The sequence below is a fragment of the Lepidothrix coronata genome, unplaced genomic scaffold (genome assembly GCF_001604755.1).
Source record: "Lepidothrix coronata isolate B3197 unplaced genomic scaffold, Lepidothrix_coronata-1.0 Scaffold2, whole genome shotgun sequence".
In the NCBI taxonomy this organism is placed as follows: Eukaryota; Metazoa; Chordata; class Aves; order Passeriformes; family Pipridae; genus Lepidothrix; species Lepidothrix coronata.
In genome coordinates this window covers 9,619,149-9,644,706 of record NW_016690182.1, presented here as the reverse complement: position 1 = coordinate 9,644,706, position 25,558 = coordinate 9,619,149, and the positions used below count along the sequence as shown (strand labels likewise).

Sequence of the window (25,558 nt, the reverse complement as noted above, 5' to 3'; positions counted from 1 at the left end):
CTTCTGGCAAGTATGAAGCTGTGTGTCCTGACAGGCACACGGTTACCTGGGTCATTGGTTTTCCTTAGGTGTGATGGTAGTTTTCTTCCTGAAATGGAGAGCAGCTTCAATAGGAGGCATTATGGCAAGGTTCAGGTTGGATTCACAAACTGGAAAGGGATTTTCCTAGGACTTGTAGGATGTTTGTGATGAAAAACCTAGACTGCACTTGTCAACATTAAATAACCAAAGAGCCTGCCATAGCATTCTCTAAAGAAATGTGTGGAGGGACTCTGGTCTTTGGAAACCTCATTAAGTGATGACTTAACAGGAACTGTAATGTGCATATATAACTCTGAACTCAAATAATTTGAGGCCTCACTGTAGTAGTTTGTTCAGATTATAGTTGCTGTCAGTAATTTATAAATATATGCACAATATAAGGATGAAACTGAAGCTATGGAGTAATGGCTTTACTTTGTCAGTCATTTAATTGACTTTTGGAAAATGTACATGGCAGCATTGTAAATAAAAATCTAGAGTGCAAGGCAACACAGTAGTAATTTTGGGGATGCAAAACTGGGAAAGAAATGCATAACATTCATTTTCTGTTCATATCCCTGCCTTGTCTTCATGTGAGACTCTACCAGAATGAATGGTTTCCAGTGAAGGGTTTTGTAATAATTTCCTGTAACTGAGACTCTGCTACAAGAGATCAGTGAAGTGCTTGTCAGACACGTGTGCATTCATGTCTCATTATCAGAGAACTCTGTTTAAAATTCATGTTCAGGAGATCTGTAATTTTATGACTTATTAAAGAAAATTGTATATAAGGTAAATCAAGGGTTTTGTTGTCCCAGTTTGTTTGTTACAGTTTTCTAAGAAAATTCAGAATGGCCTGATCCTCTGACAAAATAGCAGCTGAAGTAACAGTTATTACTTCTTTATCTTCTATTATTCCACACGAAACTTCAGGGAAAAAAATCTCATGCTTACACGTGTGTAGTTGTTTATGACATTAGTGAAATCTGAGCAATGGAAGTTACAGAAGGGTCCTTAGACACTGGGAAATAAGTGTATTTTAATTGCATATAATCAGTCTGGAATAATGATGACTACAAAATGGAACTATCGTAATATATTTGGTATTCACATATTTATCCACACCCTCATTTTTCATATATAAACCCTATAAAAAGACAACATATCTAGGAGAACATCTTAAATCACACTTTCTTAGCAAAAAAATAATTTAAAATCTCTCTTCCAAAGGCTACAGAATTGTGCAGTTATTTATTTTTTGACAACATGCTTGGTCAAATATCAGTTAGTTTGTGTCTTTCACTGTTTAGCTTTATCTACATATAGAGAGGAAACCATTTCCATGAACTGCTCTGGAAGTACCCTAAAGCATAATGCAAAGTATATTTGAGATCAGTTCACAGAACATTAACTTAAGGTGTTTCAAGATGGAAATGGGGAGAAAAAGGACATTTGGTATATCAGGAAAAAAGAAAATTGACCGCTCTAAAAAAATAAATGCGAGTCAGAAACCAAAGACTTTAATACTTTCCAAGAAATGCATCACTTGTGTCTCTGGTCAGAAACTGTTGTGTTCTGAGCTGAGGAATAAGGTTGAATATGTCAAACATTGGCAGCCTCCTGATGAGCTGTGAGCCAGTAACATCTTGTGGCTGCAGCTCTATGTCAGTGCTGAGCTATGGGCTCACTGAACAACCTGAAACTTGTGTGCTAAAGGGAGAGAGATTCTTGGTGACTAAATACCAGTGACTCTCTAAAGAGTTTTGAATGTTTTAATGAAAGCACTTAAAAATTCCTGCTTTCTTCTGGCACTGAAAACAAAGAAAATTGAATCTACGTGGCACCCACTCTTTCTCTCTTTTTAAATTCTACGGAATTGTCTTTGAATTAGGTTTGTCAATTGAAGTTGAAAAGCAGTAAATTAATAAATTTTACTATGGAACTGAGCAGGATTAATATTTTGCAAAGGACTTCCATAGTTTGAGTGTGTAAGTTCCATTTTCAAAGTGAGTTGGTTTCTGACAGAGCCCAAAACTTCCCTGCTTTCAGAATCTTTGATATGTTTTTGCAATCAGTGCTATTTTCATTAATGTCTGGTTATAGTAACACTCTGTACCTCATCCATGTTTTCTTAAATTTCTCTGAATATTAGGGACATTAAATCTAGTCACATTCAATATTCAAAATATGGTGAAACCCAAGGATGACTATTCTATCCAAAACCTAAAAGGAAACTATTAATTTGAACTAAAAACATTACCAGTCCTTACCAAGGTTGCTCAAAATAAACTTTTTAAAGGAATGATTATGTCCTTTTAATCAACTTTATTTTACTCAAGTAGATTTTAAACACTTAAAGAGGAGGAGCAGCAGCAGAAGAATTAGAAAATTAATCATAGATTAATCATTCATTGTCATAGAAATTAATCTATTATATCAGGATGAGAGTTGAGTTTTGGGCCAATTACTTCTTATTTAACACCCTGTATTTTGTGGCTCATCAAACAGATGTTTAAGCATCAACCAGCCTGCCCAGTTAACTGAGTGGAACCCCCAGCACTGGAAAAAGTGACAGTTATTTTTTTAAGACAATCACACTAAGGAAGAACTAAAGTCAGAAAAAGAGATTTTTTTCTACTTTCTGTTAATCTAAACTTTAAAATCCAGTCAGACAAACTGAGGCAATAAACAGAAGTTAAAACATTGAAGGAAGTTTATAAAAAGGAAAAGAACTGGCTGAAATTTGCCAGAATTTATGATAAAAATAGTTCATTTTTCTTCATAGAATCATAGATTCTATTAAATCCATTGTATTATTCATTAAGTTGGAAAAAAAAGTAAATATACTGGTAAATTTGTTGTGCTAGAACAGCTTTTTTTGTGATTGTATTGCATTACACAGCTCAGATTCAGTCCCTAACATGAATGGAGTTTGGCTTCAAGGTTGTGTTTGAGTAGTGCTCTTTGGAATCACTGTGTAGGGTACTTTTAAATTACTAAAAAAATCTTAATTAACAAGGTATTATTGCTATTTGGGACTGCTTGGCTTCATATACTAGGTCAACTGTCCCATAGCTGCTTCCTTTGGATACTTTTTGTCCTGATAATTCAGGTTTCAGGATTTGGTTATTATTTAACACCAATGGGAAAACATAAAAACCCAGATTATTTTCCTGTCAAGTTCAACGAAAGCCTAATCTGGCTTCATACAAATGCCATTTGTTATGAGTCCACTTAATGCCAGTGTTTGTATTTTTGTTGTACTGCACTTAACAAAAAAGAGTATTTAAAAAATAATGTCTGAATCAAAAATTGTACAACATCAGTCTGCAAAAAATGTGTACAGTCTCAGCTCCTTACATGTAATTCATTTTGGCAGGTGCAGTACTTTTAGGCTCTATTGTATTATAAACGCTAAAAAAGCTCGAAAGAAATCATTGGAAAAAGATTTAGAGTAAGTGATTTAAGGGAGGCTGGCAGGTGGTACTGTGTGGCTACTGCAGGATTAACTAAATTCTGGAAATGCAGTCACTTCAGACTATTGGATCTGTGTCTTGATTTAGTCATTACTGAAGCAAAAGTCACCACTTTGCTGATCTGCTGAACTGTGAGGCAGTTGTTGATGGAGGTGTTAATCAACCAACTTTCTGAAAAGTTCGGGATGCTTCAGTTATTAAAGTGATAACTTGGTCAGGACACCTCTTTACCTACTGTATATGTGATGTGTAGATGATAAAGATCTAACATGTGGCATTACAAGTATGTCTGTTGGGGAAGACAGATAAAGTGTAGGAAACCTCTAAGGAAAAGTGAAGTTGAAATGAAAATACTCTTGGAAACAACTTCACTGGGTTACTATGGTAGTAAAATACCTCGTGATAAGCCTCACAAATGTTAGATATGCTCAGATATGTCTTAGTCTGATGGCTGAGGGAATTAGCATTTTTAACAGACTATTTTGTGATCCAAAAGACCAGATTTAGGATGCCATGCATCACTTTGTGAACCTGGTTTGTGGCAGATTTTCCTCCTTTTCTTTTAATACATACTCTTGGACTGGAGTATTTCTTACAACTTCCGCTGTAACTTTTGGAGGGAGAAACATGTCAAATCCTTTGTGGGCTGGCAACAGCTGTTCTCTTTCTCGGATTTTGGAGCTCCTACTCAGTTTTATGAAGGACTCTGTAAATGGGAGCCCTAGTTGGAGTTACATACTTCTGTCAAAATGAAGAGTTGCCTGTTGTCCTTGACATCAGTGTGATTTTAGGCTGCATCCTGCGTCCTAATTTGCACCAGATCCTTTGCCATTTTATATTTCCTAACTGCAAACTCTGTACTTATCTGAGTTTCCTAGCGATATGAAGTGCTGCAAGCACATAAAATAATCTTGGTAGTGAACCAAAAGAAATACTTGAAGCAGTTTCTCCTTTTTTGCACACTACAAAAATGTTCACTTAATATTCAGAAGAATCAGTGGAAATTTTCAAAGCTTGACCTAAGGCCCTAAGCTACCTGATGTAACTTAGAAGCTTTAAGCAGGTTTGGCTAGACAGGCTCTCTAGAGGTGTCTTCCAGTCTGAACTTCTCTTTGGTCCTTTAAAAAGACTTTGACTCCTCTATATAGGTCACACCTTTTTGCTTTGTCTCAATTGTGGTTTTTTGGCTGAAATTCAGGAGCTTGCTATGTCCTTACTGTTTTGCTTGTTCAGGTAGTGAAGAAGAGAGAAGCAGGAAGAGAAACCTACTAGTGAACAGAAGAGAGCTGTTATTTTTGTGCTGGGATGTGGATCTCAGCATTGGTTACTATTCCTGTCTCAATGTGTGCTATTTAGTGTAATTTTGGAGGCCTCCTTCAGCTGGGGTTATACTCACAGGCTGCCACTTCAACAGGTCGTTTCTTCGCTGTCTTTGTGCTGTGCTGTTCTGAATACAGGTTGAAGTACAACTTTTGATCTGTGAAACACTTTCTGGTTTCCTTTCTCTTTCTGAGAAAGTCCTGTTGCGTGTTTTTGTTCTTCTGTAAAAGCCAACTGGAAAGCTGAACCCTCAGCTTTATTAACAGAGCTGAGGGCACAAAAATCCGAGACTGATTTTTTTTCCCTTAGTCCTACAAAACCTAACTTACTTGACATTCAGAGCTGTAAGACAAACTTGTTAATTTAGTTTTTCCTGAGGGTTTTCTTGGGTGGACACATTTGTTCCAGTGTAATTTTGTTTGTATTTGTGAGGAGTGTTCTGCTGATGCTTCATGTTGATCGTTTAGTGCTCTTGACTACAAGAGTGTCTGGAGGTTGATTGACAAGTCCCCTAAAAAAATGCAAGAAATGCAGTTTCTGGAGAGGGACTTAACAATGTGTGACTGAGGAAAAGAGAATAAAACCAGATTGAGAATAGACAATATTTTTATGGACAGAAATTTAAGCACTTTCAGTAGATAGAAGACCACTGTAAATGAAACCAAGGTTCTTAAAAATCTCTAAAAAGGATCTTTATTGTTACAGAAGCTCTAATTTACTCCTTGTTTCATCATGGAATTTTTTATCAACACACACAGTCAAACAAAATTGTACACTGGAAACCAGTGAAGGTGCCTGAATCTGAACCAGCATTTCATGATTGTTGTTGTTAGAGTATTTCTTCATTTCAGGTACTTTCACTTACTTTCCATGCTGTCTGTGGAACACAATGTCATTGGTATTTTTTTAAATATCTTAAAGGATCATAACACTGCATATACTAAATCTAACTGAAATGTAGGTTAAAAATTACTTCTATGGGTTTGTGTTAGTTTATTTGGGCCAATTTAAACCAAAAGCTCATCAGAATCCTGAATATACTCAGTGTTTTCCATCCTTGACTCTTGCTGTACCATTTTGTTTCTGCTGTCTCAAAAAGAACACTTTGTTTCCCTTAAAAAATACTTAGGTGTTATGAAATATTTCAATAAATGTCAGCTGCATGCAGTTTGTTGGTCATTAAACCAAGTTGTTCCACAATCATGGACTGTTTCCTTCAGATTGCATTGAGGAGAGCTTCTTATCCTAATTATTTGTTTGTCTTAATTAATGTGTGGTAAAATGTGTATTGCATTTGTACCATTAGACACTCTCAGTCTGATATTTTCAGAACCCTGCAGATGTGGATTTTAAATAAATGAAAAGAGCAGATGGTGTACAGGGAAATCTTTGGTAGGCCAAGGAGCTAAATCAAAGTTTCCTTGAATTCCAGGAGGCATCTTACGTAGAGACTGTTTTTCCATCACTAGAAAATTTAAGAATGAAATATTGATCTACATTATATTGCAAATGTAAAGAATATTCTAAATGTGCAGAATATTCTATAGAAAAAGTGTGTGCCATAGGAAGAGATCTGCAACATGCACTCTCTACTCGTTAGCACATATTTTAGCATAGGGCTTAGACTTGCTTTGAGATTATCAACCCTGATGGTGCTGAATATAAAAAATGTCAATATAATTAGTCATCTCCAGCAGAAAATAATTTTTTCCATTTTTTTTCCCTGTCTGGAGGAGGCGATGAACTGGTTTTCAGTTACTCTTTATCATTTCAGTTTCTATTTTTGCCTTTGACTGGGAACATTTACCAATTACTTTTTTCCATCTTGTATTTAGGGATGGGCTATTTTATGAGATAAGTCTTTGTAACAGAAATGCCCTGATGAACCAGAGTGAACTGGTGGTAATTCAGCAAAAGCTACTCCTTGACTGATGGTCAAGGAATAGGACATAGAACTGTACATGGTCAGCTTTGGATATAAAGTGAGCTACTTATAGTGCTAATCCACACTGTCTTAATTAAGACATTACAAGTGTTCAGTGTAGAAACTTCATATTGAATACTCTGGATAAGGGACATATATATGAACAGATCCTGTTTGGCTTTGCATTGGTGCAACTACAATTTATGAAAATATACGATGGTACACAGAAATTCAGAACACAGACAGTTGTTCTGATCCTTCCCTTCTTTGAGAAAAAAAATCTCAAAAAAAATACATCATTGCAATGATATCTAGGCAAGAGAGTGCAATTTAAATGTATAGTTACCATCAGAGATGTATGTATGGGCCGTATAACCACAGGGAAATCACGGATTTTCAATTTCCCTTGAATGTGTTCATTATTAGAAAGTGTTACCAGAGTATTGTTTGTTGTAGGAGAAGAAAATCCTGTTCAAGTTTTTAATGAATCTCTTGAGAGATTCATCAGATTTACAGGTTAAAAAAGCTGTAAACATTCTACTGGGAGTAATCATTAAAGAGAAGATGAATGTGAGTTATCTGTACACTTATTCTGAAACAGAAACCCAGAAGATGATTTACAGACCAAAGAGCTGTTTGTCTTTAAATGGTCTGTACTGCTGCAGTCTGCAATGAAATACGTATGATTAAAAGTAAGTCTGTTTGCAAGATGAGAACCAGTTCCACTGTTTCCTTTGGAGAATTTTATAGGTAAGACAGCATTGATCTGAATTTGAAGGGAAGCAGCCTGAGACAAATGTTTCCTTCATTTCTAGATTAAAAAAAGCATTAGAGTGGAAGGAAAAAATCCTTACTGCATAGATAATCAACTTGGAGGGCCTTGTGTTGGAAATCTGCTTTTCTAAATCAAATAAAAATTAATTGATAAGAGCTCTGTAGATCAAATAAATAAATTCAATCCTCAGATGAGTTACTTTTTTGGTAAATCTAAAAAGTGACAGCACAGGGCTGCTAAAAGATTTGCCTTTCCACGAGGCACTTCATACCCTTGATTATGCACTCAAGCTTGACTGACCCAGCAGTATGCTAGACAAAGTTTATAATTTGTGATGAAACAGTTTGGTTAATAATTTTTTTTTTTTAATCCGGAGTATTACAGAGACAGTGAAGGGTACAATTTTGAATATACTGCTCAAAAAGTATTTCTAAACTAATAAATGAAGAATTGTTCCTTCAAACATTTTAATTGGTCACCTAGGATTCCACTGAACATATTTTTGTAGTTAATATCTCCTGCTTCTTCAGAAAACTCCAGGCCTGCCATGGAGAAGACAGTTTGCAGTTGGGGTGAATTTTGGCATTAGTTTTGTTTTGGTGGTGTAACTCTTCAGTGAAGCACAAATGGACTGAAAACTTGAAAAACAACGAAATGTGAACTGTGTCCCAACCGCATCTGTTGGACACAACAGAAGTAGTTTCACAGTCATTCAGCTTTCCAAGAGGTCACCCCCTTTGCAAATAATCTGCATAACAAACTGCTGTATTCACAGTGGCTCATCATTATGAACAGTGTGCATTTCAGCTGACACTGCCATGCACAACATGATGTTACCAGTTTAGTACATGACTGTGGACCTGATCCTATTGTCATACTGGAAATATTCAAGACTCCAAAATGAAATCAATCACTCTGACACCAAGAGGATTAATACTTCTGCTGAATTTTCTTAGTATTTTGTAAAGATTTCCTACTCTGTACTATTTTTTTTTTCCTAGATAAGTGTATGTGCATTGAATTTTAGTCTATTCTATTTTTTCTATTAGAAATGTGTGTGTGTGTGTTTCTATGTCTATGCATGGACATGCTGTGGTCATGGAAGTTGTAACTTATGTCCTTGGTCTGAGCTAAACATTGGGCTTTAAGGCTCTGAACAAGCTTCTTCATGAAGCAGTCCCAGTGAAAATTCATCTCTGCCTGAAATACCCATGAGCAGAATCCTCTTGAGCAAACCTCAGCCATGGCATTTGTAACAGTGTGCCTGACGATGAAGGTAAATCAAGACAAGAATGAGGACGTCAAGTCTGCTCTAGCTTAAGACTGAAATGTCAGAAAATGTGAAGGAATGTACTCATTCATGTAGAATCATTTTTGTGATGTGGCCTGTTGGTGGAAGATTAATGAAAAAGCCTTGTGACGTGTTTTGTGCTGGCGTTGTGTTTGGGTATGTCTTAAATATCAGTGGCGCAACGTGTTAGATCTTATGTTCTTTATGTTTCCTTTTACAAGAATTTACATTTGTACTGTCATTTCTCTAGATGACTGGAAAGCATTTTGCCAATTTTTATGTATCCATTATCCACTACCACCTTTCTGCGCCTGTTTGTCTCCCACTGACTCCTACTTTTCCACAGATATGGGCCCTAAAAGGAACATTTCTTGGTATGAAAGCAATATATGCCAAGAGATGATTTGCAATCCTATGACTATTTCCTTCACAAAGGCTTGCAAGATTTTAGGAAAAATGCCAGCTAGTGCACAGACAGTTTGGCTCTATAAGCCCAGCATTAAGATTAACAAGTTGTAAATAGCTGCATGTTGCCATTAGCTCAAAACCCTGCTGCTTTCAGGACACGATGAGGACTGTAATAAGAATGTTGTTCATTGCTTGTTGTATTTTTTTCCTTCTCTTGCACAGCACTTAACTGAAGAGTAAGTTTTAAAAGTTGGATGGCTTGTGATGGGGTCCTGATGTGATTCTCTCATCTTACTGACCAGCGTGTTGCTGGTAGAACTCTAACAAACAGATCACTGAGATGAGGGGAAAAAACACCAAAGCCAAACCTGCCACTGTTTTTTTGAACAAGTTTTTATAGGAAGGAATTTGTAATCCTGGATATTTTTTTTCCTTCAAAAATAAATACAGTGTTAAGAGGGCTGAATATATTTACAGTATCTCATGTAAACATTCATATATGTATAAGGCTTTCTTACAACTATATGAATCTGCACATCTTGATTGGTGTCAGTTGAGCTGTGCTAGCTTATAAAAAACATGGATTGTATCTAGCATATGCCACTCAAAGTTACAGTATCTCTGTTTTTCAGACATGTATAAAAATTCAACTTGGTGTATTTAATGAAACAAAATATTTTCAGAGTTTAAGAGATGCTTAGTTTGTTTTGAGAATGTCTAATGTATTAACTTCTGCATGGATTGCTCAGTGAAGCGGCCAACTTTGGAAAGAGGTTGGTAAATTAATCTGTATTAGTGTATTTTTTTCATGAAACAATCAGTTTCATGACAGCTTGATCCTGACCGAGGAAGAGGTAGTCTATCAAAATTTGGAATTCTACGTGACTATTTCTTTCCAAAAGAAAACACCAACATTGATCATTAAGAGACCTTACCCTTGGATTTACTATATAAAGAGCTGATGATCATTCATTCATTCATTCATTCATTTTTGCCCATTTTATTTTGGATGGGGTGGAGGGACAGAGGAGGGTGCCTGGTGTTACCTGGGAGCACAGTGTTGTGCTGCTGTCTGAGCCATGTCTGCCTTAATTGTGGAAAATTTACAATGGGGCTGAAAAGAACCACCTGTGTAGGAAAGAATTAGAGCAGAATCTTGGAGGAGAATTTCGTAGTTGTGATGGCAGGGTTGTAGAAGTGGATGGCTGGAACACCACAGTACTGAGATGAACATGCTGCAATACCAAGGCAAAGTGCCAGGATGAAGGGAATGTGTTCAAAGAAACTGTGGCAATGGAGCTTTGCAATAAGGAGAAGCTTTGAGGCAAGACACTAAAGTACTGACAATATCCAAATGCCAAGCTAGCAGGGAACACAAACCAAGGCAAAACATTAAATTCTCATGGAGAAGCACCCAAGTGCTGAAGGAAAATGCTAAAATGTTCAGATCAAATGGATGGTTATAATTCAAAGTGCTTAAGAGGCAAAAGCAGAAGTGCGGAGTTGAACAGTGTCAAACTGGCTGAACAGGGGAAGCGTGGAAGCTGGCAGATTAGCTCTGGTCTTTGAAACTAAGTTTTTAGGGAAGCTGATGTTACAGTTCAGTCTGATTTTGATTGACAGTCTCCTTATGACAACATCAGAAGATTTATTGGTGTTTTAGTACAAGTGGGTTACTTTTACCAAAGCATGGGATAGCAGTAGTTGTTCTAACACAGAAGACTACTGGGTTTTACTGAAGAGAAAAGTGATGTGTGGGGTACAGAAGTGCATCCCTCACAGTATTTGCTGTGTATAAAATTCAAAGGGGGAAATATTCCCAGAAGAATTCTCCTTAGGAGGCTTAAAGTCTACAATATCCTACCCAATGCCACCAACATACCTTAAGATCAAAGGCTTGTTTAATAGCTATATGACATGTTTGCAAGTTTATAGGGTATGAATCCTACTGTTAAAGATCTTCAGGAAAGGTTACCCAAACCTATCCCCAGTCTTTTCATTTCTGTAAAGACAGGGCATGATAATTCAAGAAAAGGGACTTGGTTTTTATATTTAGAAGTGTACAGATTCTTCAATATTCAGCTCATGAATATTCATATATTTTTTGTCTGTATGTCTTTATTTTAGAAGCAGCCAGGGCACTATAAGATAATTGGTGTCCTGTGACTGGTAAAACTTGTTGAAGGGAAATGAGATACAGGTTTTAGCAGAAAAGGAAGACAAAGCCCTTCTAGCTTATTTTCAGGCAAAATGTGGTGAAACTGTAGAAAGGGGGAGATGGGTGTAAAATTCACAGAGACTCAACTCAACCCTAAGTAAACTTACCTCACTCTAATAATGGCTGAAGGACCAGAGTGATGACAATTTGTGTGTGAAATTGTATCTATGTAAAACAATGCATGTTTGTCATGGTTCAGTGCACCTTGAAAGAAAACACTGTATGTGCTATACACGTGGTGTTGTCCATGGGGTTGGTAAGAGGCCATTTAACTCTGCATTTACTTTCATTAGAAATTGCTCTGTCTGCAGTTGTACCAATTTTGCTTTATTGTAGGGGCTGCCTCGGACTGCCAGCAATGCTTTTTTCATTGTTGCAGACCTTTTCTATAGAGAGAAGATTTTTAGTACAATGTTAAGAGCAGTTTATTCTTCTTTTTTCTTTAATTTAAGGGTTTTACGGTTCTGATTAGTGTGCCAGTTATCAGTATGACAGAAATGCTGCCTCACCTGACACCACCAGTGTTGTTTCACTTTTCTTCACCTGTTTGTTCAGATAGCAAGTGACAGACACTTCCAGAGTACACGGTATCTTCTGTTCTGTGCACATTCTTACAGATCGATTGCCACAAAACATAGATCCAATATCAAATATGGAAAATATATTTTGATTACCCTCTTCTGTAATGTCTTTTCATGGAATAAGAGCAGTGATGCCTAGTGTGAGGTTTGAAAATGTTCAGGGTCTAAATCACACAGATGTGTAGGGAAGGATCCCTCAGCTTGGAAAAGAATGATCTTGGAGCAGCCAAAATTTTCCCTTTACCCTTCAATGGTTTACAGTACTGGTCTGTAGCCCTGAACACATTGTAACTCCAGAGGCACTGGAAGTTTGTGGGAGAATTACTGGAGATTCAGAACAAAATCTATACATGATCCAAGCCTCTCTTGGGCAAATACAGCATACCGTAAACTTGGGAAGAGTGTATGTTATGTAACCAGGCTCAGCTTCACAGCTGATTTAGAAAAAAATGACATCTTACTTCCCAGAATGAGATTTGGGGAAAGAAATTTTGTCTTGATCAAATGCAGCAGCTGCTGCAGTTTAGATTCAAGTGTGATGCAAATCAAGCCCCCATTTCTGCTCTGTTCCGTTCTGCCCAAACAGGGGACCATTGTTGGTTTGGTTCTTTTTTTTCAGAGAACCAGTCTGTGCTTTGACCCCAGTAATTACAAATGATTTTAAAAAAAAAATAATTATACAAGTTCTGCCATATTGTGATGACACATATAAACAGTTTAAAAATACTTAAGTGATGAATTTCTGTTGTAAGAGCCAGCTGCAGAGTACTTATAACTGGAGTATGTTAAACCATTTAAATATTCCAAACATTATGTACAACAGATCTTGTACTAATTCATTATGAAAACAGCAATTTCATTTAATCATTTATTAGCTATTTATAAGGTGTCTGCATATTAAGTATGCATACAGATTGTTGTTCAACCTGGCGACCAGTATAATGCTTGCAGAAGTGTCACCCGTGTGCAATCACTGATGATTTTTTTTTGGTGATTGTTGTTCTCAATTACTAGTTACCAGCACAACTGTGTGGTTCTGAGACTTGTCTGTGTAATATAGTAAATGAGTCTTTGTCTCAGTAAGAGGGGAAAAAAACCCCAACAATTTGCTTAAAACAATAGTCAAAGTTGAATGTAAGTCATTCATTACTCACTTCTGGAATGTGGATTTACCACATGAAGACAATGAAGCAAATTGCCCAGAAACACTGTAAAATCTCTGTCCTTAGAGTTTTTTAAGGATCAACTGGCCAACGCCTGAAGGAATCTGGTCTGTGTTGGGTACTGACACATCTCTGTGCAGATTGGACTGCAGCCCTTTTAAGGACCGTTCCAATATGAAGGATTCAGTGACTTCTTACAAAGTCACAGTGGGGGACTAAGCAGAATGCTGTTAGTTATCTGTTGTGTTTCCAAGGTTGTTAAACATAGTTTTATTGTAGAATACAATGTTGGACTGTGATTAAAAAAAAAAAAAAAATCCAGAGGAAGCCAACTGTGCAATACTCTGTCATTCTATGCTGGGGTATCTTGATCACTGGTATTTTTACCACACTGCTGTAGGGCTTTGTTTTTATTTTTGCATGACTGACATGTGAGTTTCAGCTTTCCTGTTGTAATAATGAGCTCCTTTGATGGGTCTTGCTGTACTGTAGGTGTAGGGTGCCATAGGATCCAACTTCTATTAGCAGAATACTGTTTGCTACACATCTTGCACGTATATCTGAATCATCTCACTTATTTGATGATTCAATCTTTGAGAACATTAATCAAGAATTTGCCACCAAAGTTAAAAATATGCAAGGCTTTAGGCTCCCAAATCCTACATCCATGACTCTTATCTGTGTCCCATAAATATTTACTATTTTGGAAATAGTAATGTGTATTTTCACATATTGCAAAGATCTTGGCTTGAGCTCTAAACAGCTTTACAGCATAATGTGAAATGCTAATGCTAACAATAAATAAATGTATGGTGTGCAAAAGGGAACACAGAACCATCTTGCTAAAATTTACCTGATAAGGTTCAGATCATACTCTTCTGTGCCCACCCACATGATTCTCTGCCTGCTGCATAAACCAGTGTGTGCAGATTGAACATAAACAGTAAAATTCTTAGAGATTGTTATAATTGTTATAATAATATAGGTTTGTTTTTCGAATCTAGTCTTACTCCTATGAGTATGTGAAAACTGCAAGAGAACTTGTAGCTCTTAGCAGTTGTGACTCTTGTTATTGCAAACACCTCACTGCATAGTCCTTTTCATATATGTACTTACAGACCATTTAAATCTTGTAAAGAGGATGGGAAAGGGGTAAGATTGTATTGCAAAAAATAATTTTCTCACACATCTCAGAACTTACATTTTTTATTTTTTCCTTCCCAAGTAGATAAATATAAAAATTTCTCTTGACAGCAAAGAATTGATAGACTACTGAAGATTTCAAAACTCCAGCAGATTCCCATAGTGATACATTACTTTGTTCTTTCAATGTTAAAGTCTTAGATGCAAATTTTTAGCACTGAAGTATTTGAGCGCAGCTATACTATGCATTTCTTGTGAGGTGCCTTGCATAGACAATGAAAATGTGAATTATTCACAGAGATTTGGCATTGTTTGTGATGCTCTATGCCAGTGCACCTGCATTAGCTTCTCTTTTTAATACCTGTATTGTTGCCATTTTAGTTAAAACTGGGTCTACATTTTGTTGTAAATGTCTATATTCATGGATTCCATTTGCCTTTTCTGATCTATAGATATATAGAAAGTCATCAAATGATAAAATCAAATGGCAGACAAGGAGAACTGTGAAAAGCCAGAATCTTAAGTCACACATCAGTGCCTGTGGGTCTTCAGCAAAGTGGCACAACATGGCATTCAATCAAAATTAATATCATTTAAGCAACAGTGATTGAGCATAAAGGATTTCAGGGATTATTGACAGACTGAAAGAAACTGCTGGCTTGCAGTAATCAAGCAAACTCATCTGGCTATTAATTGCCAGGAATACCTGCAATGAAGTGTTCATTGCTGTTAGAGCTTGATATTGATGGATACAATTGTATAGATTCTTTCTACATAACAAACATTCATTTGCTGTTTATTAATTTTTTCAGCGTTAGTTCCTATCACCTAAATACGTTTCCAAAAATAGAAAAGAGGAAGGAAATTATCTAAAATTATCTACAAGGGCTTGTATAAAGTGCTGCTTTTGCTGCTGCCTTGAAGAAATGTACCAGTTACAGGCATCAGTGTCTGACTCCCAAACCCAGCATAAAACCAACAAGGATCCAGAAATGATGATACCAAACAAAACACAGCAAATAAAAAAATAAAGGTTCATAAAAATATTTGTCTATCAGCTTGCCTGGCACCCCAAAGAACTCTTTGCTGGAGAAGCAACATCATTTTACATACATTTTGGTGCTCTGAAAATGAAGTTTAAAATGAACATAATCTGCTTGTCCTTCCATTTATGCTCTTTTTATACCAGGGCACTTACAGTGACTTAAATGAAATTACTTTCTGGTGAAATATGAAATTAAACTGTCTTTAATGTTGCTTTTTGTAACATTAACTTCCAGAAGCCCATTGCCTGAATTCAGAACGAACTGTTCCTTGAATGTGTGACTACAGTGAATTGTAATACTTTGTTGTGGAAATTATGGGAGGAAAACCACAGAATACTGAGAACTGAGATCCTAAAAGTGAAGTGTGTGACAGACCATTTCTAACCAGCAGAACAGGCAACCAGTTTTGCAATCCAGTGTCAATAAGTACAGAAACCAAGGAGCTGAGTTATGATCTTGTATTCCTTACAAAGCAAATCAAAGAGAGGAGAAATCACATTTGTTAGTTGAACAGACCTTGTAAAGCTCTTCCTTCCATAGTGTCTGATTCTGTGTTGTCACGTGAATATCCTTTTATATGCCTTAAGACAGTAATCTCTCTAAATTCCTTTTCAATTTATGCTTAACCATGCTGATTTGCATGCACATTGAAAAGGAAATGAGAAACTTTTAAACCAAAAATCTATATTCTTAGAATTTGATATTCATGCACATTTTTATGCATGGAATTCCCATTAAGATTACTGCAAGATTTACCTACAAATCTTCCATCCTGGAAGAATGATTAAATTCCCAAAGTTTTATGAGGAATGATGTATCTTGCTTTGCAGTTGTCAGTTAATGGTAACGAGAGGGGTGTGCAACCACACTCTGGTGTGTGTGAATTGACCAAAAGGTGTGTATGAAACTGGTTTGAAAGCCAGAGTTGGATCAGAATCCGTGAGTTACTCACGTCTCAGAGGAAATACTTTTTGGTTCAGCTGCCAAATAATTTTTAAATTTTGTTTTTCTGTGGGAAAAACACCTTTAAAAACATTGTAAATACATGTGAGTGTGTATAAAGCAGGTTTATTACATAAGTATCAGCTAAAATTAGTATCATGTTTCCTAAATAAATTTTAACAGTTTAGAAAACAAGACTTTGTTTTTTGAGGCTACTGTTCAATGTAAAGGACTCATTTGGTCTTTTAGAACTATCAGTTAATCTGAATATGGTCTGTTGCATGTGGTGTAGCAAAAATTCCCATTCCTATTTAAATAAAAATACATTTCAACTTCAACCCATCCAACTGCAAAATGTCCCAGAACCTCTCCCTATTTAGTTTGAGTTGTTACACAGTAATATAGACAAATTCTATAACCTGTATTTTATTTTTAAATTATTTCAATGATTTTTATTTATTTATTTATGAAGGTAATGACTCAGCATATCAAATATTGTCTCTGACATAAATAATAAGTGAGTAACATCAGATGTTTGGAAACAAATGTTACTTGATGTTTAGAATTTATATTATAAAGAATTAAAAAGTTCTCATTGGTCTTGATTGATGAAGATGGTGCACAAACATAAATACATGATTCTGGCCTGAAGAATCTGGCCTAAGAATATAAAATGAATGCAATGAATAACTTCATTCCTGGACAACAGGTATAAAGTACTTTTTCTTATCCTGACATAAAAAAAAATTACTATGGATTTCTTACCTCTGTATTATTACATCCTTTGCAATTTGGAAAGGAGAAAAAAAAGACCTAAGAGGGAAACATAATCTAGAATATGATATTACATCTTAGTAAAATCTGTCCTTTCTGCCTATAGATATCTCCAAGTCCAAAGAAAATATTGGCAAAACAAGGGTTTGATTTTACTGGCTACTTTCACATTGGCAATATATGTCAGAAATTGCCTGAAACCTACACAATAAATCACAGAAATTCTTTTCAAAGCTGTGAATTTAAGTTATCCCTTGTAGTACCTGTGCTTCAGTGTAGTACTTTTGTTGATAAAGGATGAGGCACTTGCAGTGTATTCATTTTTATGCAGTGATCCTATATTTTTACATATACTGATAATTTGGACTAATGGCTTGTGAAAGGGTGTTTTCTTTCATGACCTTGTTCAATGTATTTGTTACTTTGTTATTAAAGGGGTTGCTCTGATTCATAAGATAAATTCTGAGCCCACAAACCAGACACAAGGCGGGGAGAGTGTCCCTGTGTGGAGACTGAAATGTTTCTGGGAGAGACCACGAAGGAATGTGCCAGCAATGACAGCTGCCAGCTGATTGATAAACTCCTTTTTTTCCAATTATTTTTATAAGCTGAATCTAATTTTCATTAACTATCATGCTTCTGATATCACATCTTTTTTCATAAATTCTAGAGGCACAGAGATTCAAATATTTTTTTCCTTTTGCATTCTTTGTGTTATTTCAGCCCTGATGTATTTTGGAAGTGGTTTGGCCAAGTATGTTACATACAATTGTTATTGACTCTTTCTCATTCTAACTACGGACTCTGCATGGAAGAGAATGTTCTGATTTATAAAAAGCTATATAATTCTTTCTAGAATTCAGATTCCCAGGGTAGCTTCTTTTGTATTTTGGATATTGTGGATGACAGTAACCTCCAGGGACAGTCCTGTCTGTTACTCCTATGTGATAGTGTGAGTATTCCTGATTGCATTAATTCTGGACATCTAGAAGTGTCATCAAGAATTCCAGGTACTTCTTGGCAGAGTAAGAGAGTTTCATCATTCCAAACATCTTCATTTTTGCCTTTTCAATTAATGCCTAATGCCTCCTGCTTGCATTTTCTTGGGTTCCTAATTACCTTTAGTTTTCTTTCACTATAAATAAAGGATTAAACCATTGAATTTACAGCGAAAAAGGACTCCAGATTAAAAAGGAAAGAAGAAAAGAGAAAATCTAATTGGTATAAAAGTTGTATAAATGAAGTTTCTTGTTATTTTTCTTTAAATAATGAATTATTCAGTATTTTGGTGTTAATAATTTAACAGAACCCAAAGTAAGATATCAGCAGGACGTATGTGGGATGGGTGGTAGTTCAAGTTTGATCTAAAAGGCTTGCCTTTGTATTGAAGTTGGGTTGAAGCTTTGATCTATTTATAATGAGTATTCTAAGGGTTTACTAATTATTTTAAACCTGAAGAGAATCTCATAGTCCATTTTTCTGTTGGAAAGGAACCAAAAATAAACCTTGCTGGAAGGTAAAGGCAGAAAGTCATACAGTTCGGGCACGTTTTTTAAAGTTTAAGCACGACCGCCTACTGGCTATAATTTCTGATAAGTTTGGGGGGAAAACCTATTTTCTGTCTCCTTTTTGCATTCTATAGCATGAGAAATTTTCTGAGGTACTCCTAACTTCTGACTGGAGATATTGCATCCTTTATGTATTCCATCCATTTAAAAAGTCTGCAGCCACGAAGTTAAGATGCAGATTTTTTTGTTCGTTTTTTTTTTTTCTTGGGAATTACACTTAGACAAAATGTGTACCAATTTGTGTTACCACATTTACTCTATTAACAAATGAAAATAACATACTTATTTATGATTGTGGGATACTAATCCATTTATCAAGGGAAACTGTATAAAATGGTCATGATGGTACACAAATACAACTTTAAAAATAAATATGAATTTATCACTGCTTAGAACATTGCTCAAGATTTGAGAGGTTTTTTTTGAAAACCAGATACTTGTGCCTGATCCATATTTAATTCCATATTTAAAGGCAAGATTCTCATTCCACTTTGTTACAATTTCTTTGTATGATGATTTTGTCATTCCTCAATGCATAGACAGAACACAACTGAAAGTGCCTAAACTGATCATTATGGAACAGGAGTGACAATAATCTGGGGGACAGAAGTCCTCTGGCTGTTTGTCTACAAGCACTGCAGGATGAAGCCCTAACACCTGAAAATTCTCATTGTGTTTGGGGGTTCATATAAATACTGTTCAAAGCTCTAGTAACAAGCTTAGGGAATTGATATGTATTTGCATTACAGAAAACAGAAATTAATATAAAACAGTTCTGTAGATTCTCTCCTTGAATCAGTGATTTTTAAATTTGCAAGACATAGAAAGTATTTGTTTTATGCAGATATTTAACTTACTTGATGGTGGGAATGAATATTTTTTCTCACTGAAATCAGAGACCTATGGTTACACTGTGGTAACCACATACTATGGTATTAAGTGCTATTTACACATATGAGGAATTCCCCCCTCCCCTATTTCCTAGGAAATTTTCCAGTTTTCAAGGGATGCTGACTAGTTTAATGAATGTATAATGCATACAAAATAGTTACTTTTTTTTTTCCATTGAAACAGTATTTGGGATTAAAGGTGAACCTCTTTTCATGGTTCAAATCATTTTCATTAGCAGGAAGGAAAAACATGCCCAATAAGCCTGATACTGCAAGGAATTATTTAAAATAGTTCTGAGGAGCAATTTTTGCCTTTTCAATTATGCAAATACACATCAAGTTTTTGTCTTTGGCAATCTTTGACTCACAGTAAAAAAACTGACACAGACTTTTTGACCTGACACAAATGTAATAGCTCTGAAGGGGTTTTTCATACCTTTACCCTGGCACAAGATTAAAGAAATGGAAGTACTGCATTCCACAAATCAAGCTCATACTTATACCTGTATCTTATCCTTGTGATTAAATTTTTATAGAATCAGAATAATTCACACAGGAAGAAACCTTGAGAGTTTCTAGTCCGATCTCCATCTGCTCAGAGCAATATCAGCAGGGAATTCAAGGCTGATTGCTTTAGGCTCTGTCCAGTCAGGTCTTAACCTGCATGCAGATTGATTCCACAACCTCTCCTGGCAACCTGTTCCAATGCTTGATTATCCCATGGGATTTTTTTTTTTTTTTTGAGCCATAATATGCAGTCAGAGCCTTCCTCATTTTCATTTTTTGGGCCTGTCTCTTGTTCTGTCACTGTGCACCTCAGTAAAAGTCCTGACTCTGCCCTTCTGACATTTTTTCCATGTTGGTAGTTCCCTTACTCCTTGAACCTTTCTTTAGGCTCAAAGACCTTTTCCTAACGACAAAGACTGAGGTAAAGTTTCTCTTGTCTGTCTTCACTTTCACATCCCGTGTATGTCCTTTCTGTTCTGGAGCTCAATCACGAGTTTCCTGTGAAACCAAACAAGTCTTATGGGTATACATGCTTGTTTTCCTGGGAATGGAGTGTTCTGCTTGCAGAAGATTGCCCTTAAAGGTCTTCCAGCTCTCTTGAGATCCTTTTCCTTTCAGACCTGCCTCATACAGGGTCTCACCCACCCTAAAGAAACCCCTGCCTAAGCTGAAGTCTGTCCTCTGAAAGTCCAGCTTCTGTACTTGGCTACTTGCCTCCCTTTGTCCCTCAGGGTCTTGGTTGAGTATCACTAGTCCATGGTCATTCCAGGAAAGGATGCCATGGGTTATCACACACCTATTTGCTTCCTTTGTGACTAGCACATCCAGCAGTGTGTTTGTTGAAAATCATTATTTCATTCTGTCAGCTTGGGAGCCAGAAGGATATTATTCTTAAATTAGTTCTTTAAGGATTGATCACAGAGCTTGATTATCCAGCCAGCTTTTCAAAGGGAAACCTGTATATCTAACAAACCTAGTTGTAAGATCACTCCTCTATACTGGAAAAACATCTGGAAATAGTGTTTCTACAATGACTTTGCTTAATCACTATTACTGAAGTAGACCATACAATGGTATAATTTAAAAATCAGAGTAGCCTTACTTAAAAAAAAAGAGAGAAGTTTTTCAAAGAAACTGAGAGTATCATCATAAAAATAAATATGCTGAAAATATTTTTAATAGCTGAATAGTCATATTTTTAATTTTGTTTTTACCTATAACCAGACTTCTAGGCCGCTATAACTGATCAAATAATAGGTGGGAATCTCTTAATTAACATACTCGTATAACTAGAGACAGTTTGCCAAATTCAGTGAGGTGTAGCTACTTTCTGTTAATTAATTACTGAGTGATCATTTAAGAATTTGTCACTGGGACCTGGAAAGAATGGATAATGACACTGTTTGTTACAAATTCAAATGAATCTAGATCTAAGAGGAAAGTTTACAAAAAAGAATATTAGAATTAGACCTAATCTATCATTTAATTAGCTCTACCAATTAAAAAGCTGAAAATGAAAAAGGCCTTTAACTGTTCACTCACAGGATTTCACCTCCAAGGTGCTGTACTTTTAAGGTACATAATAAACACTAAGTCCATGACCTGTCAGTGCAGCAAGCAGACTTACTCATTGTCATCAAATTAAGTATTTAGGGGACAAAATTTGTAATGCACAGTACTAGAAACAGTTTATGACTTTTATACAGCAGAATTTTTGCTATAGAAATGTTTTTGAGTGATACAAGGTCTGAAATACTGTAACAGGGAATCTTTCACAATGTCAAAACTAACATTGACTCCAATCAAACTGGGGCAATGGAAATCTTGTCCAAGTCAATGGAAGGTCAGTGCAAATGAAAATAATATAGTACATGGGTGTACTGCTCTTTAATATTAATTATATCTCTATGCTGTTGGTTTTATTGGGATTATACTGAGGTAGAATTTTGTTAGGTTTGAAATATTTTTGTGTTTGAAACAGGTAGATGACTGGAAGAATGGAGATCCTATGAAAAAAAATGTTTATTTTCTCTCATTCCATTTTTCCATGCTTTCTGTTTCACTAAAGTCAGTGGAAGAAGAGATTTTTAAAGCTCATAGACTCCTGCCTGACATGAACTGAAAACCATGTATGACAAACCACAGTGCTAAGCAGTCATAGTTTATAGTGTAAAAAAAAATACTTAATTCTAATTTATTGTGATTAATCCTAGAATTTACTGAGTAATCCAGACATCCTGTAGTAATCTACTAGCTAAGTAATATACAGTAAAACAGATTTTTTGCTTCTCTGTTCCTTATTTTGCCACCATAGATGATACATAGAAAATGCTTGTAGCTTGTACACATTTTCTTTGGGATTGTGATAATTTAAGTCTGAAGAATGACTAAATACATAATATAGAAGATACCAATAGCTAGGACATATGCAAAAGCCTTATTCAAATCACAATTAGTCATTCTAAATGTTTTAATTTGATCTTTTAAGCCACATCTGTTTCTCTTATTATATAGTGTATTCTGGTAAAACTGCAATTTTGCACAGTAATATATGAAAAATGTTTAAATGTTCACTGTTTGTCTCAGTACAAGAACACATTTGTTCTTATGAAAAAAAAATTAAATCACATTACATTTTTCCATCATGGCTTAAATATATTTTTGATGAACATGAGATTTCACGTGTTGACTCGCTGAGCATGGGAATATTCTCTGTTTATAGGAAGAAAACCCTTTAAAACTTTTAAAAGCAGGAAATTTGGAAAGAACTATGGTTATTTCTCATTATTTAACATAAATAAAAATATGTATAACAACAAAATGAAAGGAAAAAAAAAAAAGAAGGATGCTTACATGCCACCACGGACTGAAAGTGTAAGCAGAATACACAAATAACTTTCAAAAACCCAGGCTGCTTTCTCTCGGTATTTACCATGTTTAAGCTCCCTGAAGACTGCCATAATTAGTTTTCTCCCTTACAAGTAATTATGAGCACCTGTAATTTAAAAAAAAAATATTTGTGTCTGAGATATGATCCCTCGGGTATTTTTCTTTTAGATCCTTCCTTGTTTGCTCTCAGAAGTTCTTTTTGACTAACTTCTACTCTTGGGATACTTTAAAGGGGATGAATTGTTCCTCTTCAATTACTTTTAAAACCAGGTGAGGCCTGAAAAAAACACTTTCTCAAAATAGCTGTGTATCACTCTTAGGGAATTATTCAGTACCACACACTGGAAGATACTTTGGAGATTGAAAATCCTGGTATTATGTTCCTCTACTCTTCCTTCTGCTTGGAGGTGTCTCAGGTCAAACTCTACAGAAATTAATCTTCCATACCTGAATACTGGCATTAACTTTAAGCCAAAAGATTTCCTCAGAAAGAATTATTTCATAGTAATTTTGCTTAATGCAAGAACCTGACAGGATAAGCCATGGAGTCCACAAAGAATTGCCCATTAATTTGACAAACCTAAACCGCTGACTATCTGAGGAAAGAATTTCATTCAGTTTTTATTCTAATACTGTATTGATCTTAGAATGTTCTTATCATTCTTTTTGGTGTAGTAGACCACTGATTAAATTTTATGTGTTTTCCTTTTCATAAGATATTTTGCAATTTCTCTGTGCATTGCATCACCAACACTGTCTGGAGGAGCTACTTCATATAAGCAAATTCTCAGTGATGGATGAAAATCACTTTAATCACTGAAAGTGATTTGGTTTCAAGAAGCACTTTGGTTTAAAGGTTGTCAGATACAATACATGCTCCTCAGTACATACAAGGATAGAGAGAGATGTGTAGCCTTAACATTTTAAACCTGTAGGTAAATTATAAAGCACAGACCTGTAATGTCTTCCCAGGTTCTGGACAAAACAGGCATCATGGGAATTTTGTCAGTTTGTGCAGATAAGGAATTCACACCTTTCTGCTTTTGTGTCCTCCTTTTGTAGAAAGAAATGCTGGTTGCACAATCTTAAAGGTGGCACACTGATCTTCAGTCAGGCTGAGTGGGAGACTAGGAGTCAACAGCTCCTATTGTACTGCTGAGAAAAAGCCCAACTGGCTCGAATTTTTGTTTTCATCCCTTCTTTAATCCCTGTTAAAAACAGTGGAAACACTATATTCTTGGAGGGCAAAAAACCCACTGTCTTTCTGCTATATCAGTTTCAGAATTTCTCTGCCTTTCTAACTTATTAATATCAAACTAAGAAAAGGTTAATTTATACAAAACCCAGAAGTACAGTGTGCTCGAGAGCGCCCTTCTTTTATCCTGTCATGCAAATACTCTACAAGAACAGGAATGGTATAAAGCTATTTATATGAGCCCTATGCTTGGCTGAGAAATAACCTATAGAAGAAGGTCTTTTCAAGGAGCACTGCCCATTCCCTTTAAGGCCCCTCAATGTTTTCTGGGAATCAGCTCCACTTGGTTACATTCGACCTTGTTGAAAGGAATACATTCAAACAAAGGGCAACTAATCTAGGTTTCTCAACAAGACTAAAAAATGAAAGCAATCAATGGCTTTTCAAAACTTGCAATGGTCTTGGCTGGACATGCTCACCTTGTAATTGTATTTTCCCCAAGAGCCTTTCTCCCAAATAAGAGGTTGGGATGCTATTGTAATGTCAAATCTGACTCACTGTTACAGTTGCTATTAAAAGTTAGCAGCTGTAATTAGGGAAGAATTTTGAAGCTGCAGTGTTGTATTGTCACTTGTAACAGCTTTTAATTATCTTATATTTTTCTTTAAAGTGATCAGCTTTGCTGAAGTTGAATGTGCTTTTATCATTTTTGCTCTGGAAATGAGCTGACACATTTAATATAATTTAGATAGAAATACTGTTGCTGCAGAAAACAATTGGAATCTCTGAACTTTTTAAAGGATTTTGAACACAGGAGACAGCCATAGTGCTTAGAGGGATTTTGCCATCATCCAATTAAAATGGTCCTCCATTCTTTCTAATACCATTCTATCTGGTCTTAAAATGCGTAAGACTAATTACATTAGCCCACAGAGGCTTGCATGGCTAATGCTATTGGCCATTTCCTCAAATGGAAGAATTATAAATGATTAAACACTTTGCAAATAATCCCAGTGTTTCTGCTGCAGGACTGGATTTGATGCATAGATACAGTGCCATTTTCACACTCTGCTCACAGCAGCGACGGGTGCTCGAGCTTAGAATAGACGCCAATGTTGAAACTGCAACAGCCAATTCCTTTGTCCCTCCAGCTCATGAGGAAACCAAACCCTTTTGTTTCTATTTCTACTCTGGATTAATGCTGAGGATGGAAAGAATAAAGACAGAGTCATAGATTACTTTTACAATAGGACATGCCTTGTTATGTGCAACTTCACTCCCTTCACTCATATTGGAAAAAAAATTAGTATTCCAGGGAAGGATCCTGAATCTTAAGGACTTGAAAGAATGCAGTTGGTGTAGGATCTAGTTGTGAAGAAGAGTCTGTGGCATGCAGCAGCCCAGAAGCTGAGATGAAGCTGAAGAAA

At 35.9% G+C, this 25,558-nt stretch overlaps 1 protein-coding gene across 3 annotated transcripts in view; it reads left to right on the top strand.

Annotated features, from left to right (window-relative positions):
- The window catches only part of PCDH11X (protocadherin 11 X-linked), a 460,056-nt gene that overhangs the window by 5,487 nt on the left and 429,011 nt on the right, over positions 1-25,558 (top strand). The window lies entirely within an intron of this gene.